The sequence below is a fragment of the Lepisma saccharinum genome, chromosome 19 (genome assembly GCF_977018435.1).
Source record: "Lepisma saccharinum chromosome 19, izLepSacc3.1, whole genome shotgun sequence".
Lineage (NCBI taxonomy): Eukaryota > Metazoa > Arthropoda > Insecta > Zygentoma > Lepismatidae > Lepisma > Lepisma saccharinum.
Genome location: NC_139247.1, coordinates 896,440 through 912,424, shown reverse-complemented (window position 1 = coordinate 912,424; position 15,985 = coordinate 896,440). Strand labels below are relative to the sequence as shown.

The window sequence follows — 15,985 nt, the reverse complement described above, 5'->3', positions numbered from 1 at the left end:
CTATACTTGTTTGTAACTATTCCACTCCAATTACATGCATTGATTTATCAAGATGTTTAGTTTAAAATATTCAAGATTTAAGTTAAAATATCAAACTACATGTTGCATTATGACAAAATTAAGTTTTTTCACACAAAACTGGTGTAGAATAAAAAGAAACTTCGAATTTTGCAAAATTTCAAAGAAAATTACTCTCAGCCAAAGTGTCACATGGCATTTTTGCGGAGCTCGTGAAAGACCAAAATGCCGGAATAGTATTTGCCTTTATACGTAAATAAATTCCAACTGATACTTTCCGATACTGACACTGCTGGTATCGGCTGATACCGATACATCAACATCGGTATCAGCTTATCCCTACTTTTTGAATGAGAATGCGGAACTAGCATGGAAATCCAAAATGTACAAATGGTAGTGGGCAGTGTATAGTATTGTGAAATGTATGAACAATGCAGATCATGTGTATCAGGCATAGCATATGGAAGCAAGCAAACATAGTTAAAGATACATCGAGCCACATGTGATTACAAATCTGAAAGCATAGCAGCATTACAGAAACAAAAGAGGTGGATAATTTTGAGACAAAAATAGAGTTGCAATGACTTACATCCCAGCCCTTGTAGATGCAATGACCGATGATTGCAGTGTCATCACAACAATATGGACAAGATAATACTGAATCCTCTCTCAGCTGAAGCATAATGTGGAATACTGAGCTCACTCTTCACTGTCTAGTCTGTTAGTTGTCGCTTCATCTTGAGAGAAGCATTTTGTTGCTGGTCGCTGTAGTGGAGGATGATCAATGTAGGGGCAGGTAAGAGCCATGAGAGAATTGGCAACCAATAGCTATCCCATTTTAGGCAAAGGTGAAGCTAGTTTTGGCCAGTGATGACAACCCTAGCATAATGGTCCTATGCCTAGCAAAATTTGAACTTTTTTTGGAACCTAGCACCCTGTGTTTGGCTTAATGGTAAAACCTAGCATTCATCTGAAAATGCTAGTTCCTGGGAGGGACATACATTGAATTTAAGGGAATATATTTTGAAAAAGTAAAAAACAAAAATCTGCAGATCTTATTTGTGAGGACATTTCAAACAAAGGGTAGCTCGCCAAACCAGGGGCAAGTTTTTCCAGCCACACCCTGGTCCACCTTCTTCTTTAAATGTTTTCTTTATCCTTTCACACTTAGCTCATAAGGAACATTTTATTGAAGGAAATCGGTAGAAAGTTGGGGTCCTAGTAGTCGAATTATCTCAAACTTCATCAAGCACTAGATTCAACTTATTTCATTGGTTAAACCATTGCAATTAATGTTGTTAAACTGTAGTAAATAATCAATAATGAATGTTCATAACTCACTCCAAAATAGTTGCATTAATTGAACTTAACACTCATCCGAAAATAATAATAATAATAATCATAAATTAATAATAATTATATGATAATAATATAAATGAACGGCTCAGGTGGAAAACATGGTGACATTTTGGTAATTTCTGAGTTCATTAAGAAAAAAGGTTATTATCAGCTATACTGTAGATAAATTGTTTTCGTGTTGTGTTTACCAATTTCAGAAGGCTTTACTGAGTCCAATGCAAATTATATGACATGGCAATTTCACTTGAAAACTGAAGGATGGCATATTTTACTTTATGACTAAAAAATGACCAAAATGTCACTTACCATGTTTTACACCCGAGCCCTTCAAATAATACTAATTGTAATAATAGTCATAGATCCTGGCTCAATTTAGTTGCATTTAGCATAATTTAAGAGTAATCAGCACTTTTCCTGATCGGGAGGTTGGCAACACTGGTTTCGGATCACAAAAGATATGCTGCATTTGAAAAAGCCTGATATGCTCCTCTGTTGAAAAGTTATATGTATTTAAATACAATTAATTAGTTTGCACAATGAGGGTTTTACAAACCTGCAAATCTAAGAGAATTTGAGAAAAATTCAAATCTCATGGAAATATCAAGAAAATCTTCTAACTGATCAGTGTATCCCAATAAAGCACATCAGAGGGACTTGACTTCTTTCATTACAACTGTACAACATGGTACTTTGAAGATATAGACTTTAGATATATGCTTATTTTGCATTACAGATTAGTGAAAACAGTTATTCTTATTTTGTGATTTGTAATACAGTTGGTAAAATATTTGTTTAACTCCCAAGAGAGCCTGAAATCTTTGCCCTTAATTATAGTACCATGCCCTTAATTATAGTAACATAGATATGCATATACTCTGGAAAATTAGTTCTGTTGTTGGGAGGAGGAAGAAAAAGAAGAAAAAGAAAAAGAAGAAGAAAAAGAAAAAGAAGAAGAAAAAGAAAAAGAAGAAGAAAAAGAAAAAGAAAAAGAAAAAGAAAAAGAAAAAGAAAAAGAAGAAAAAGAAAAAGAAGAAAAAGAAAGAAGAAGAAGAAGAAGAAGAAGAAGAAGAAGAAGAAGAGGTGGTGGTGGTGGTGGTGGTGGTGGTGGTGGTAGTAGTAGTAGTAGTAGTGGTGGTGGTAGTAGTAGTAGTAGTAGTAGTAGTATTTAGGGATGAACTGGTATGACATTTTTGACAAAACCAGTAACCAACATTCTACTGATACAACATAAAATTGCAAATGTTCACCTCATAATTTTTGTATGCAAGGAAGTGGCTGCAATGGGGTTTTTGCCTTTCATCAGAAAAATGCCTATTTAGATATTTAGTTATAAAAAAAATATGAGATAAATTATGTTATTATTCCTAAAATAACAAAATGTCAGAATTTTGTACCAAATTACAGGCTATTGTAAATTACTGGTATTTTACTAATATAAGGATACACCAATATACCTATATTGGTTGATATTAATAGAGTACCATTAATCTGTCCCATTCATAATAACAGTAATATTTAACGAAAGGTAAGGATGGTATGGCCATGCAAAGAAAATGGTTGAGGCAACTTTAAATTAAAGTAGCTGATTACTCGGCGTTGCCCAGGTATTTATTTATACCAATCTTCTATTAGACAGGAAAATAATGAATTCTAGCTATAGTGTAAAATGTAACCCCTCTCACCCTCCTTGCCGATAGGCGATAAACTTGATGAGTTGAATGGCATTGGGAGTGTCACTATCCATCTTATTGACCCCGAAAACTATGGATTCCATACTAATATCTGTTGTTTCCGATTATTTTTACATGTCACCCCCTCCCCACCCCATTCCTAGGGGTGCCAGGGGTGTGTTACCCCCCACAGAATTTCTTTCCAGATTGTAAGTCATATGTGAACTAAGTTTGCTTGAAATTGCTCTAGGCATTCGAGAGCTAGGTCATTTTTGACATTTTATTTTTCACATCCTCTCACCCTCCATCCCGATAGGTTATGAACTTGGGGAGTTGAACGGCATTGGAAGTGTCACTATTCATCTTAGCAACTCTGAAAACTATGGATTCCACACTAATATCGGTCGTTTTCGATTATTTTATTTTTTATTATTATTATTATTATTTATTTTCTCCCCCTAGGGGTGTCTTACCCCCACAATATTTCTTTCCAGATTGCAAGTGATACGTGTACCAAGTTTAGTTGAAATCGCTCCATGCGTTCAAGAGTTATGCCGGCACCAAGGTTCCAACGTAAACTATAACTGCATTTTCCCTGAGTTTTCCAGAATCAGCACATTTTTCCAGAGTACTCAATACCAGGGGCGGCGCCAGAAATTTTCGACCGGGTGGGCAGAAGCTCCACATTGATAGATGAGGGTGGGCAGTATAAATGTAAGAACATATATAGTATATATGTGTATGTAAGACGTATGCATCCCCCTCTCTCTTACACTCCCGATTTTTATCTTACTTCTTTTCCCTTTCCTTTTCTTGTTTTCCTCTTTATCTTTTCTAATCTATTGTCGCATCTTGTTTTATTTTCTTTCGCTTTGTCTCTGATGGACATAATTATTTCAAGGAAGTGTTTACACATGCGCAGCCATACATTCTAGTCACATTCATTCATGCATGTTAATCGAGTAAAATAAATGTGAATTAGGTTTATTTAAGCTTGTGTTGCAAATACAAGACACATACTTGATTTTATGTATTCGGCAACAGTGATAGAAAGTGCGATGGTAGACAATCGTGAATGCATGTTCCTGAGCATAGTATTTTCATGGTATGAGTTTTTGACTGAAAGAGTTACTCTTTGGGGGTCACATTTTTTAGCTTATAAGGTTTTTTACAACTGAGAAATCTATCTGAATGTTTGTAGTAGCGGCGATTGAGTGCCAACGTTTGAGGGGCAAGGACAATATACTTTTTCGTGGTAGAAAAGGCTTAGCATAATGAGGTCATAGTGCGGGGGCAAAAAGTGGCAAAATGTGGTGGGGGAACTGCATCCCCCACTTCCCGCTCCTCCTAATCGCCGCCACTGAATGTTTGGATGAAAATGAACGTCTTATTAGGAATGATTTAAAACACACAGGGATAACCAATTCTTTGTTCATTGTCCATGAAGTATTTCTAGGCTAATAAAAGGCTATTTTGACAAAATATCACTCATAAGTAATAAACAAGTAAGATTGAAAAATCTGTTCAGAATTAAAGAGATTATTAGCTAAGTTGGTATTCGTTTTCTGAACTTACATGTTACTAATGCGGGAGAAGCAATACACGTATGGTTACATGAACAACCGATCAAGAAAATTTTACGAAAAGTATTTTTTATTTGCATAAAATTTGAAGTTGCGGGCGGTAATTGCCCCCTGCAGGTACACTTAGCCGTTAATGTTTTCCCCCCCTTTGCCCCCTAGAACTTATTTCAGTCCAAGGTTGGGGGGGGAGGGCAATGCCCCCTCCCCCTGTGGTTGCGCCACTGCTCCAATCCCCTCTACACAGTTTCAGTTATAACTTCTCGCTAAGTTACATGGTGTGGTTTGTTATTATATTTTTCCCACATCCGAAGTACCTAACTTTTTTTTTCATTATGTGGTACTTTTCAAAGCAGTCTTTCCCAGTGAAGGCCCGGAGCTGCTGTCCTCAAGTTCACCCTAAATTCTGATCTAATGTTGATCATACCCTGAATAATTTTGAGCCTCCTACGCCTACTAGCTGCTTTTAATCATGGAAGTGTTCATTTGATCACAGTTTTTATTTCAATAGCTCTAGTAATTACTTTCACTTTCTAATGACAAAATTGGCTTTTTATGGGTTGATAATATGTGAACATTTCTAGCATAGATACTATTCAGAAGTTAAAAATAAAAAATACATGTTATGTACACCAGAATACACTTACTTATTGAATCATTCATATATCCTCAAGTATATGTACTTATTGAATTTGATTGGGTGGGCAATCGGGTGGGCACAGGAATTTTTGGGTGGGCACTTGCCCACCCGTGCTCACCCCTGTCGCCGTCCCTGCTCAATACCCAGTACATTACTATTCTAAATATATTTTACAAATGCCTATGGTGCATCTGTTTTATCAGTAATATTACCGATCTGATATATTTATAAACAATCTGTAATTTAGTGCAATATTCTGCCTCTTGTTATTTATTTTATGAATAAGACCATATAATTAATGTCATGATTTTGCAAAGTAAATGTCTAAATACATGAAAACATGTGGCTGTTTAGCAGCCTGTAAGATAGGAAAGTCAGTTGAAATTTTCAAGATTCTCCAGAAGCTTCAAATATCCCAAGTGATTCAAGTATCATACTGTCCAACATTTCAGGGACAGCCATGTACTATAAGGAGTGTGCAATTGGAACAATCAGTTTCGGAAGCATCAGTGGTCTGTGAACTGACCAGTTCCAAAATGTCCATGTCTCGTATGTTGCAAAGTGACCTAGGACTTAAAGCTTACAAGTAACATACAGACCACTTTCTAGCAATAAAGGCAAAGTGCCTACTGGGAAACGAGGCATTATGATAGCATCACTGAGCTCCTTTTCTGCAAGAAAGGGTAAAAACATCAGCCTGAGTGTACCAGACAGTCCTGGAGACAATGGTGAAGGATCTAAGCAATATTATTCCATTGCCAGGAGTAGAGTGTTCAGCAGTGTTGTGCACCAGTTCATACGGCTCAAACAACCCGGCAGTGGCTTGAGACAAATGTGCTCAACTTTATTTCCCCTTCAGATGGATCATTTGGTAGTGCAGGCCTCCGCTCTCTGGACAAGAAATTGTGGTCTGTACTCCAAGACATGATTTGCAAGAAGATATAATGTAGTATTGACACTTTGAACCATTATTTTGTGAAGGCAGTGGAAGATTTCCCCCTTGATACAGGCATAATGCAATTAATGAGTGGCCACAGAGACTTAAGTCCAATGTGCAGGTCAAAGGCGGTCATTTTGTGCTTTGTGTACAAAATATATCCTCGTAACACTATCCATAGGATATAATATCTTAAAAGTATCTTCTGTTATTTCATTCAGAGCTTTGAAATATTTATATGATAAGAGTGGGTGTGTATATGCAGAATACTTTTGGCAAACATAAGATTATACAGGGTGTCTACCAAAATAACCAAAACCAAAACCTTTTCTTGACCTCATTTCCTATATTCTTAACATTTACATAATCGCCCCCTACTTAGATATAGTTGGAAATTAAGAAAATATATATTTTTATTCAATAAAAAACTCCTACCACAAGGACGGTTACGATGAAAACTGAAGCTGTACCTTAAGAATAGATTTAGACTTGCTTTAATTATTAATACATGTAAAAATTATTCTTAAGAAATAAAGTGAACAACCACAACTCAATACTATTTTAGATTTCCAAATAGCCTATTCAATTTCAAATCACAGTACAGGATTATAACATTGTAAGTTCACTATACTGTAAAAAATAGCAAAAGTTATTTACCTAAAAATAACTTCTTGACTTTTTTTACCTATCCATTGATTTCTTGACTGGTAGACACCCTGCTATAATATCAATTAATCTGCGATGCGAAATAAACGTAACTAAAGCCTACATCTTCAAAATAGTTCATATAAAGCAAGTGAGTGAAGTTGGAATTATTAGTAAAGGAACAAGCATATTTTAGTTCTTCACATGTGTTTCATTGGGACTCAATGATAATTAAATGATTTTCCCTGAGTTTATACTTTTCTTCAAATTCCCTGAGAATGCCAGGTTTTTCAGGTGTGTGGGAACCCTGTGGAACAAATACACACATACATCCATTTTTATATATATAGATTTTAAAAAGGAGTGAACTGTGTACACCGTACTCTGGAAAAAAATTGAGTATCCTCGAAAACTCAGCGAAAATAAATTTGGAGTTTATGTGGGAAGCCTGACAATGCAATTTACAAATTTGTAATTTTCCAGGGAACATGACATGTTCTGTTCATCGATCCTATATTGTTCCAGTGCCAGTAATATTATAATACTAGCAATACACATCCTATATCAGGGTTCCCAAATTAACTCTAAATGTATTTCCCATGAAATTTGCAGAATCTTCAGTTTCTTCCACAGCATATACTACACACAGTATATTACTATTTTAAATTTATTGAACAATGGCCTCCTTAATTTCCCTTTATAGCCACACCATCCTCACCTTCTTTATTATTGATAGAAGTGAGGCAGGCTAATCAGTTCTCTGTGGGTTTTGATCAATATAGGCATATCAGTGTATCCTTAATATTACCGATAAATTTACCAATTAAATATCTTCATAAACAGCCTGTAATTCCACAATATTCTTATTATTGCATGAATAAAAACATATAGTTCACATGGCATGGTTTTGTACACTAAATGTTTAAGTATGCAGTTGGTTATTCAAAGGCAAAAAAATACAGTAATCACTTACCTACATGTATTAATTAAGTATGGGAAAGAACTATTCATGTTCTTCCAGGAGCATTTCTAATTTTATATTGTATCAGTAGTTTATCAAAATGTCATATCATAATTGATTCAGATGAAGTTGAATGGTGATAAGATGAAATAAATGAAACACATGTGGATAGGACACAACACAAGTTCTGAACAGCATTTACTGGCCTTGTGTTCAGATGCCAAAGCCAGGGTGTACTACATGCAAAGCAGAATGACATTTGAGAAAACTTTATACCAGTTTACTTTCCGATGCTAATAACAAAACCAATTCAAGAAGAATATGATAAATCTGTGCACACAATTAAGGACTAAGGTTAGTTTTCTTTTCATGGAAGTTAAACACTTTTTCAAACTGAAGAACAGTGCATAAAATAAAATTTCAGACATAATAGCTAGGTTATTGAAGAAAAGACAAGACACAATCTGCGATTTTCTATTGCTTTTGTTTAAGTCACACTGAATCAATTCAAGAAAATATTCTAAGGATAATCTTATATTAGGCATGTGTAAAAGATTGAAGCCACGGTAGCTCGGTGCTTAGGCATCTCACTACCATGCGAGAAACCCGGATATGATCTCTAGCAGGGGAGAACAGGGATTTTTCCCACCTGTTTAAGCAGCTCCAGCACCCACCCAGCATCGTATAAAGTGGGCACCTGGAGGAAACTTTGAGGGATAAAAGCAGCCAGAAGAATAGCGCTGATCACATCACCCCCATATTCGGCCATGATCTCGAAAGTGAGGTACCTTACACACTTTATATATGCCTTCATGGTGTGGTGCAAATCACGGGGGAGCACTTTCATGGGTAAAGATTCTTAACACTGATGATCCAACATGTATATTATGAGTGGGATGTTACCTCTTAAAAGAATTAACATAAATAACTACCTGCTGTAAAATTGCATTTCTTGACTTAAGTGCTTTCTCCCGAACACCCTACATATATGAAATAAATATTTTCACACTATTGACAAACAACATCAATTATATAATGAAAAATAAGCATATATGATAAGCAAATACTGAAGTTGTAATTACAATTATCAATATTCAATTGAAATACGTTGATCGGTTAGAAGATTTTCCCTGAAATTTCCATTATATTATTATTTTACTTTCAAATTCCATGAGATTTCCAGGTGTGTGGGGACTCTACATATTGTACTTGTTAGGGATTTATTCATTCACCAGTGCTTTTAATGAAGAAGTTCAAATTTGCAGAAATGTTGAGTAAATAAAGAATTTCCAATCAGTTTGAGTAAATAAAGAACAGAAATTTATGTAACAAGAGACATAAAATATAAAAACAAAAACCATAGTGTCTTGAAGGCACACATTCTAGATCTCAGCCAAAAAGGTGGAGTGATCATCTTCAATCTTCAGGTATCCACTGCTTAGAAAACATCAGCCCCACTCACAATGGGAATTGAAGCCAGCTCTCACTACAAACCATTTTGTAGTGTTTAACCCTTTCTGGACACAACTTAGAAAGTACAGTTTTATCCAGAAAAAAAAATTTTTCTGTCTTGCAAAAAATCATAGAAAATATATTTTGTGTACATTTTCCCACAATATAATTTTTTCTCTAACAATTGCTTGAAAGTAAAAAAAATATAACATTGCATAAAAGTTACTGAAAACATATTTTGAGATAATATAAAATTAATTCATGACAATAACGTAAAAACTTTTTATTAGGATCAAAATCATCACTAACTCCAAAATCTGAAGAAATTTCCACAATGTAGATATAAATCATTTATGCTATTCTCAAGATTGAAAACAATGACATGAGTGCAATTCAATTCAGCAATGAAGAAAATGCAACACATAGCAGTAGGAATTTGAAAGAGGTGGCTACAGCACATGTGCACAAGAGAACCAGAGCAAATATAGCCAGTCGTTCATTCAAAATGGAATTTTATGGAGAATGACGGGCCATGCCTGTTGCCCATCTTGTTGGACAGTAATTGTACAACAGGCTATGCCAGTCGTTCATCCAAAAAGGGTTACTTACTTTTACTTTGTTAGCAGTAATTTTGGAGCGGAAAGATCAGAGCACTTACCCCTAACCATATTTCTAAGTAAATCCTTTTTATCTATGAACACCTATTGTAGTAAATCAGAGTTTACAATATGTAAAAACAGGTGCTGGGTAGTTGACTGGTTAGTGTTCTCACCTTTACTGTCAATAATTCCAGGTTCGATCCCTGTTGGGGAGCTCTGGTCGTGAAAGCCAGAAAATGGCAATGCACTGGCCACATACCACCTGGTGACAAGCTGCATTGTCAGAGGGCATTGTGGAAATTTACTTTATTAGCAAACAGATAAATGATTAGTTTATTTTGCTTTTCTGCGACTTTTGGCTAATTATGAATATGAGGATGAGTGATGATATGATGAAATTGATGAGGGGGCACTCACACAGAACATCCGTACCCAGACTGGGATTCAAAACCAGGATCCCTGGTATCATAGCATGCCGTGTGTGATAACCACTCTGGCACAGATGCCTGCACCGAACAGTAAGTCCACACCATTGGCTCTCATAGAAATTTTAATTACAATTTGTCTTAGAAAAAGAATAAGGAATACAGTATATGTGTTTTAATGTTTGTGTTTTTCTGCATCACGTGAATCATTAATCAGAATAATGAACATGACATTATAAATTTTGAATGCACTGCATAGTCCGGATGTTCCCAAAGTTTTTCGTTTCATGGTGCCCTTAGTGTTTCAAGACTTTTCCAGGCACCCAAGTCTGAATATAGGCCTATGCACTTGCAATGCTCAGTGGTAGGTTGCTCGCCTTAAGTTAAAAAGTAAATATATATTTTAAAATCAGAAACAATTTATGTGTAAAAAGTATTAAATAAACATTTTTCGGAACAATCGTAACATTGATTGAATTTCAGTGAAAATGTTGGAATATTTCGCAGCACCCCTGTAAGCCAGCCACAGCACCAGGATGCCATGGTGCACACTTTGGGAACCTCTGGCATAGTTATTTATGGTGTTACCAGTAGAGCCTTTTTTAGGAAGGTCACTATGGTGCAAGAATTAATTACTGTTAATCACATCTTGTATACTTAATAAATTAGATATTTTAAGGTCACATTTCAAAATGAGTAGCTTTATCTTAATTGAATTCGTGGCTTTCCTAGCCTGTACTTTTGAGAAAAAAAAATGATGGCTCTTAAGAAAAAGGAGCTCACAGCTCAACTATTTTCAGTTTTGTCTACCCTTAATTTTAACCATAAATGGTGAACTATTAAACAAGAGTGGTAAAAAATGCATGAATTCAAGGATATCTAGAAATAGACAGATATAGTGAATCATGTAGTTACCAAATACGAATAATTGCCCAAGAACCAAATGTGTGGTACAGTTATAAACAAATATGGGCAAAAGTGAGGAGGTGGACTTAGGTATAAAGAGCCACTTGCATTGAATGACTTTTGTATCTTAGATATTCTCCAAGAGTAACTCTTATAAATAGTTCGAGAGTTTAGAACTTTGAATATCTTTGCATATGTCCGAGGGCTGGGGCATAAGTCATGGCAACTATATTTTCCCTCAAAGTTAAAAGGGAGGTATCACGTTTATAACGGTCAAATATTGAGTGACAAGTAATTAATCTAATTGCCCGTTAGTAGGAATTAATTGCAATTGGTAATATTAATATCCGTCGCAAATACAGGTGTCTAGCGAACTGCCTTAGCCAACACTAGCTTGCTCAACCACCGTTTTTCGCCCAGATTCGGATTTACATGCATTCTTATGGGAATAGCAAGAAAAATGCAACTTCTAAACCAATGGACCGAATTGGATGAGATTTTAACCAGCAGAAGACCACATAATGAAAGTACTGATTCCAAGATTTGAGCCTAATCGGAACAGAACTACGGGAGTTATGAATTATTATAGATTCATCGCTGGATTCAATGGGAGACGGAACCCTACGGAGTTGGCCGCTCTGAACGTGTCGAATACAATAGAGGAAGAGTTAGCCTAATCTCTGCGCGAGGGGCTGCTACCAGAGGTTAAGGACCCGAGTGAGCATTGACCAGGATAGGAGGACAACGGTCAAAGCACCAGAAACAATAAACAAGCACCTGATCATAGAGGGTAGGGCGTCACCACGTTCAAATCTGGAATAAAAGGGATGATTTGGAATATCGAGACACAGTTTTGCCACAGTTTTGCCTAGAATCGCCACCGGAGTGTGAGCTACGTGCGACCAAGCTGCGAGCCGCAATCAGACTCGTGGTCTGGATTTGTTTTCCTCGAGTGAGTGTTTCAGAGCCATGGAGTAGAGCAGAATAGAACCAGGGGGTCGTTCTCCCCCTCGCCGTCTACGCGTCCGTGCACATACGTGTGGTTATGTGAGCATAACGCCAGACACGTCCACCCGTGTCAATCGTCCGAAACAACGTCCTAAGTAGTAAAAGTTAATAACATTTGATATCCATGTGAAACCGCGAATGGCTCATCGCGTATGTTCGTCTCATCGCCCAAGTCACGTATCTGTACTTACGAGTGACCGCGAAGAACTGACCTATTATTGCGCAAGTTGTCGTATGGAGTCGACAGTGGGCGTGTACCGTCCTGGACGTCCCTGCGAAGTGAACGAGTGAAGCCAGGATCCGATGAGGCCAGATGGAGCTGCCGACTGATCCACTTTCGCCAACCAGGATAACCGTGAAGTGCAACACTGAAGTGCGGATGTCTTCCAGGACTGTAGGACCACTTTCACCCAACCCAGGTCAGAGGGAATGCAGCGAAGGTAAGATCCAACCATGTGCGTGTGTGAGAGAGATGACGCCAATCTACCGCGAATCTGCGTAAATCAAATCATTGCATAACTTAAATCAGTGCTATGGCGTCCCTAGACATCGGTATTCCGGCGGACAATCAATGTTAAAGATGAGAGTTTATGTTAACAGCAAGCATTAGTTCATTGAATATATTTATACCTTCAGAAAAGATAGAAGGGGTTCGCACAAGGAACAATTATTCACTTTATACTTAAAATCCTAAACGATAAATGGTAATAGGCAATGTAGCCAAGACATAGCAAGAGTATGGTCAAAGTAGTAATTAATCTAACCTTTGTAATTGTCATATTGTCGCCATATGCCATGGAATGAGAGTATGAATGTGAGATCGAGTGAAAGAGGGCAAGATGTACTGTCTATTTATATGTGCTTTAATATATGTGTATATTCAGAAACACCGTAGTATTATGTAACGTCATTTCAGGTATTTAAAATCAAATCCTCCTAGGTTTATTCTCGGTAACTCCGACTGTTAGGCACTTATCCTGACCGTATTATAATTCATGTGATGTTTAATTCACCCAGCAGGTGAGGCGAGAGATTCTTCGTTGTTGCGTTGCTAAGCTCAGCTCAGTTGAGTTAATTAGTTAATTTATTAAATTAGCAGCCCGTGACACGTTGTGATGATATCTCCTGGAGAACATGGCACCCATAGTATGTAGATGGCAGTGTGATGAACGATTGTTGTACAGAGGGAACATCGCTCCACGGCATGAACAGCTTCTGGGTCTCTTTGTTTGCTTCTCTATTCTGCAAGTGGCACAATGCTTTGCATTGTTCATACATTGAACAGTACCATACGCTGCCATCTTCCATTTATATAATTCTGATATTTGAGGCAGTTTGCATTCTCGTGAAACAAAAAAAAGTCTAATAGTTTTTCTTGTCTGATTTTATTAAGAAAATGTTGTTTTCTTAATAACGTCACAAAGAAAAACTGTTTTCTTATGCTTGTAATAACCGTAAACTACAAGAAAATAAAAAAAAAGTCTTGACTTATTCCCAACACTTGCATTAAATTCACCAATAAACTGTGAAAATATAAAAATACAGTCTCTAGATTTGAGAATCTTGACCAATAGAGCCATGTAACGTCTCTCAACCATCAGTGTGTTACATCATGGAAGAAGAAAAAAGGTTAAAATTTTTTAAAACAAAATTCCAGGATTCCCAGGATTTACACTGCTTGTCAGTTATTGCGGTATTATTAATGCACCTCCTTTTTTCTTTCTTGGAAAACAAAATCTCAAGCATATGCATTCTTTCATAATGTAGGCAACGCTCTTCTGAGTCATGATCATATCTAGCTCGTATTACTTCATGGTGCAAAACAGTTCTTTGAGGACCAGGGCCTGTCATGTGGCTTTTCAATAGGCAATACACGGACAGTGTAGAATCGGGATATTGCTACTTTCTGCTTAACTAAGATTTCAATTATTTCCCTTCTAGTTTATGGTTGTTACAAGCATAAAACACAGTTTTTTGTTGTGACGTTTCGGGAGAATACATGTTCCCTTCATCAGATATTTCATAAGATGGCACGAATACAATTTGGACATAATAAATTTAAAGGCACGAATACGATTTGGACATAATAAATTTAAATCAAAGAACAGGTTTGTCAGCTCACATCATCGAGTGATGGGAAACATGGATTTGAATGTCTGGGAAGCTTCGTTCATTGCAGAAGAACACTGGAATAAATTAAATAATGAAAATGGTAACATTGACCCACTATGGAGTTTCTTTTTCACAAGTGGAGCAGGCCACCATCTTTAAAATTTAAGATGACAGAAAACATCAAAAATATCTGTAAAAAAAATGATGATTATGAATTGCCTGATGATATTTGGGAGTTATATATTTTTTTTAAATGTGAGAGCATTGTTGATACTTTGCCAGTTCTTGAAAAATATTTTTTTGCAATGTGGAATTAGAGCCACGGTGGCCAAGTTGGTAGGGTGTCTGACTGCCATGTGGGAGACCCGGGTTCGATTCATGGGGTGAGTGTTCTGAGGTAGAAATTTTACCGACCTAGTCCATGCATAAAGTTGCTCTAGGGCTCTACCAACCTCAAATCAATGTGTACTTGGGGCCAACCCTAGAAGGTAATGGCAGTTGGAGCATGGTGCTGATCACATCACCTCCAAAATGGCCAAGATCAAGAATACAGTATGTAACATTGTTATTCGTACACATAGAATTTCCGAGGAAAAAATGTCATATCTACTAGTAAATATAATCATTTTCATATGTACTGGAAATTAATGTTAATGAAGGTTTCAGCAACAAATGTCAATAAAATTGCTCAAAATGTATAAAAAGAGCATATAATTTGTGTGAAAAGAGAAAAACACGCTGTTTCATGCAACATTGTTATTCGTACAGGCAAGAGCTTCAATCTTCCTCACATACAGCACCACTGCTATTCGGGCGATTTCGTGTGAAGTTTTCAACTTCGTAACAAGTTTGAACATGCAGGCGTGCTCTGAATATACTTTTTTCTTTTATATTATTAAGTGTACGAATAGAAAAGTTGTACAAAAAATGGTATGTTTCTCTTTCAGTTTCATTTAATTTATTATTGTCATTGGTTATACAGAATTTGGGTAAGATTTTATGTTCCTAATGATATTACTTATTGAATTGTAAAGAAACAATTTCAAAAGAGTGTATTTCCTTCCAGATATTAAAGCATTTTCTTTGAAAATCCGTATGTACGAATAAGAATGTTACATACTGTATGTAGTGGGGGTATGGGGACACATCCGCTAAAAGTGCCTTCAAAGCATGATGCTCCATGTACCTAATATGGAATGTTTATTTGCGGCAGATTAGATTGCTTTCCTTAGCTTCATTTTGCAGCAAGACTTCTTATAGTTATTATTTTGCATTATTTACAATGACACGAATTTGCGGTTGCATCTATATACAGTATGTCGCAAAACTCTTTCAACAACGGTTGGGTACTGTTAGATATCATAAAAACAAGAAGGGCCTCCTCGATGGTGCAGTGTTAGCGTCGTCGCCTTGTAATCAAAGGGTTCCAGGTTCGATACCCGATGGAGGTACACAGTGGTTCGGATCCCACTTTAAACTGTAGGTCCAGTCCCGATTAACCTTACTGTGCATAAAGTGGACTTAAAACACCAATCAACAACATAAAAACAAGGAACTTTTCTCTATAAAGTTTACCTCGAAAGCGCTTAGTTTCTATGCTATAAACGCTTAAAATCTATCCTGTACGTATGCAACCCACCACAGCAAACGCTTGATCTGACATGATTACCAGG

General features: G+C 36.5%; 1 protein-coding gene across 3 annotated transcripts in view; it reads right to left on the bottom strand.

The window, feature by feature from the left end:
• LOC146002786 (uncharacterized) overlaps positions 1-15,985 on the bottom strand; it is a 100,534-nt gene that overhangs the window by 74,809 nt on the left and 9,740 nt on the right. The window lies entirely within an intron of this gene.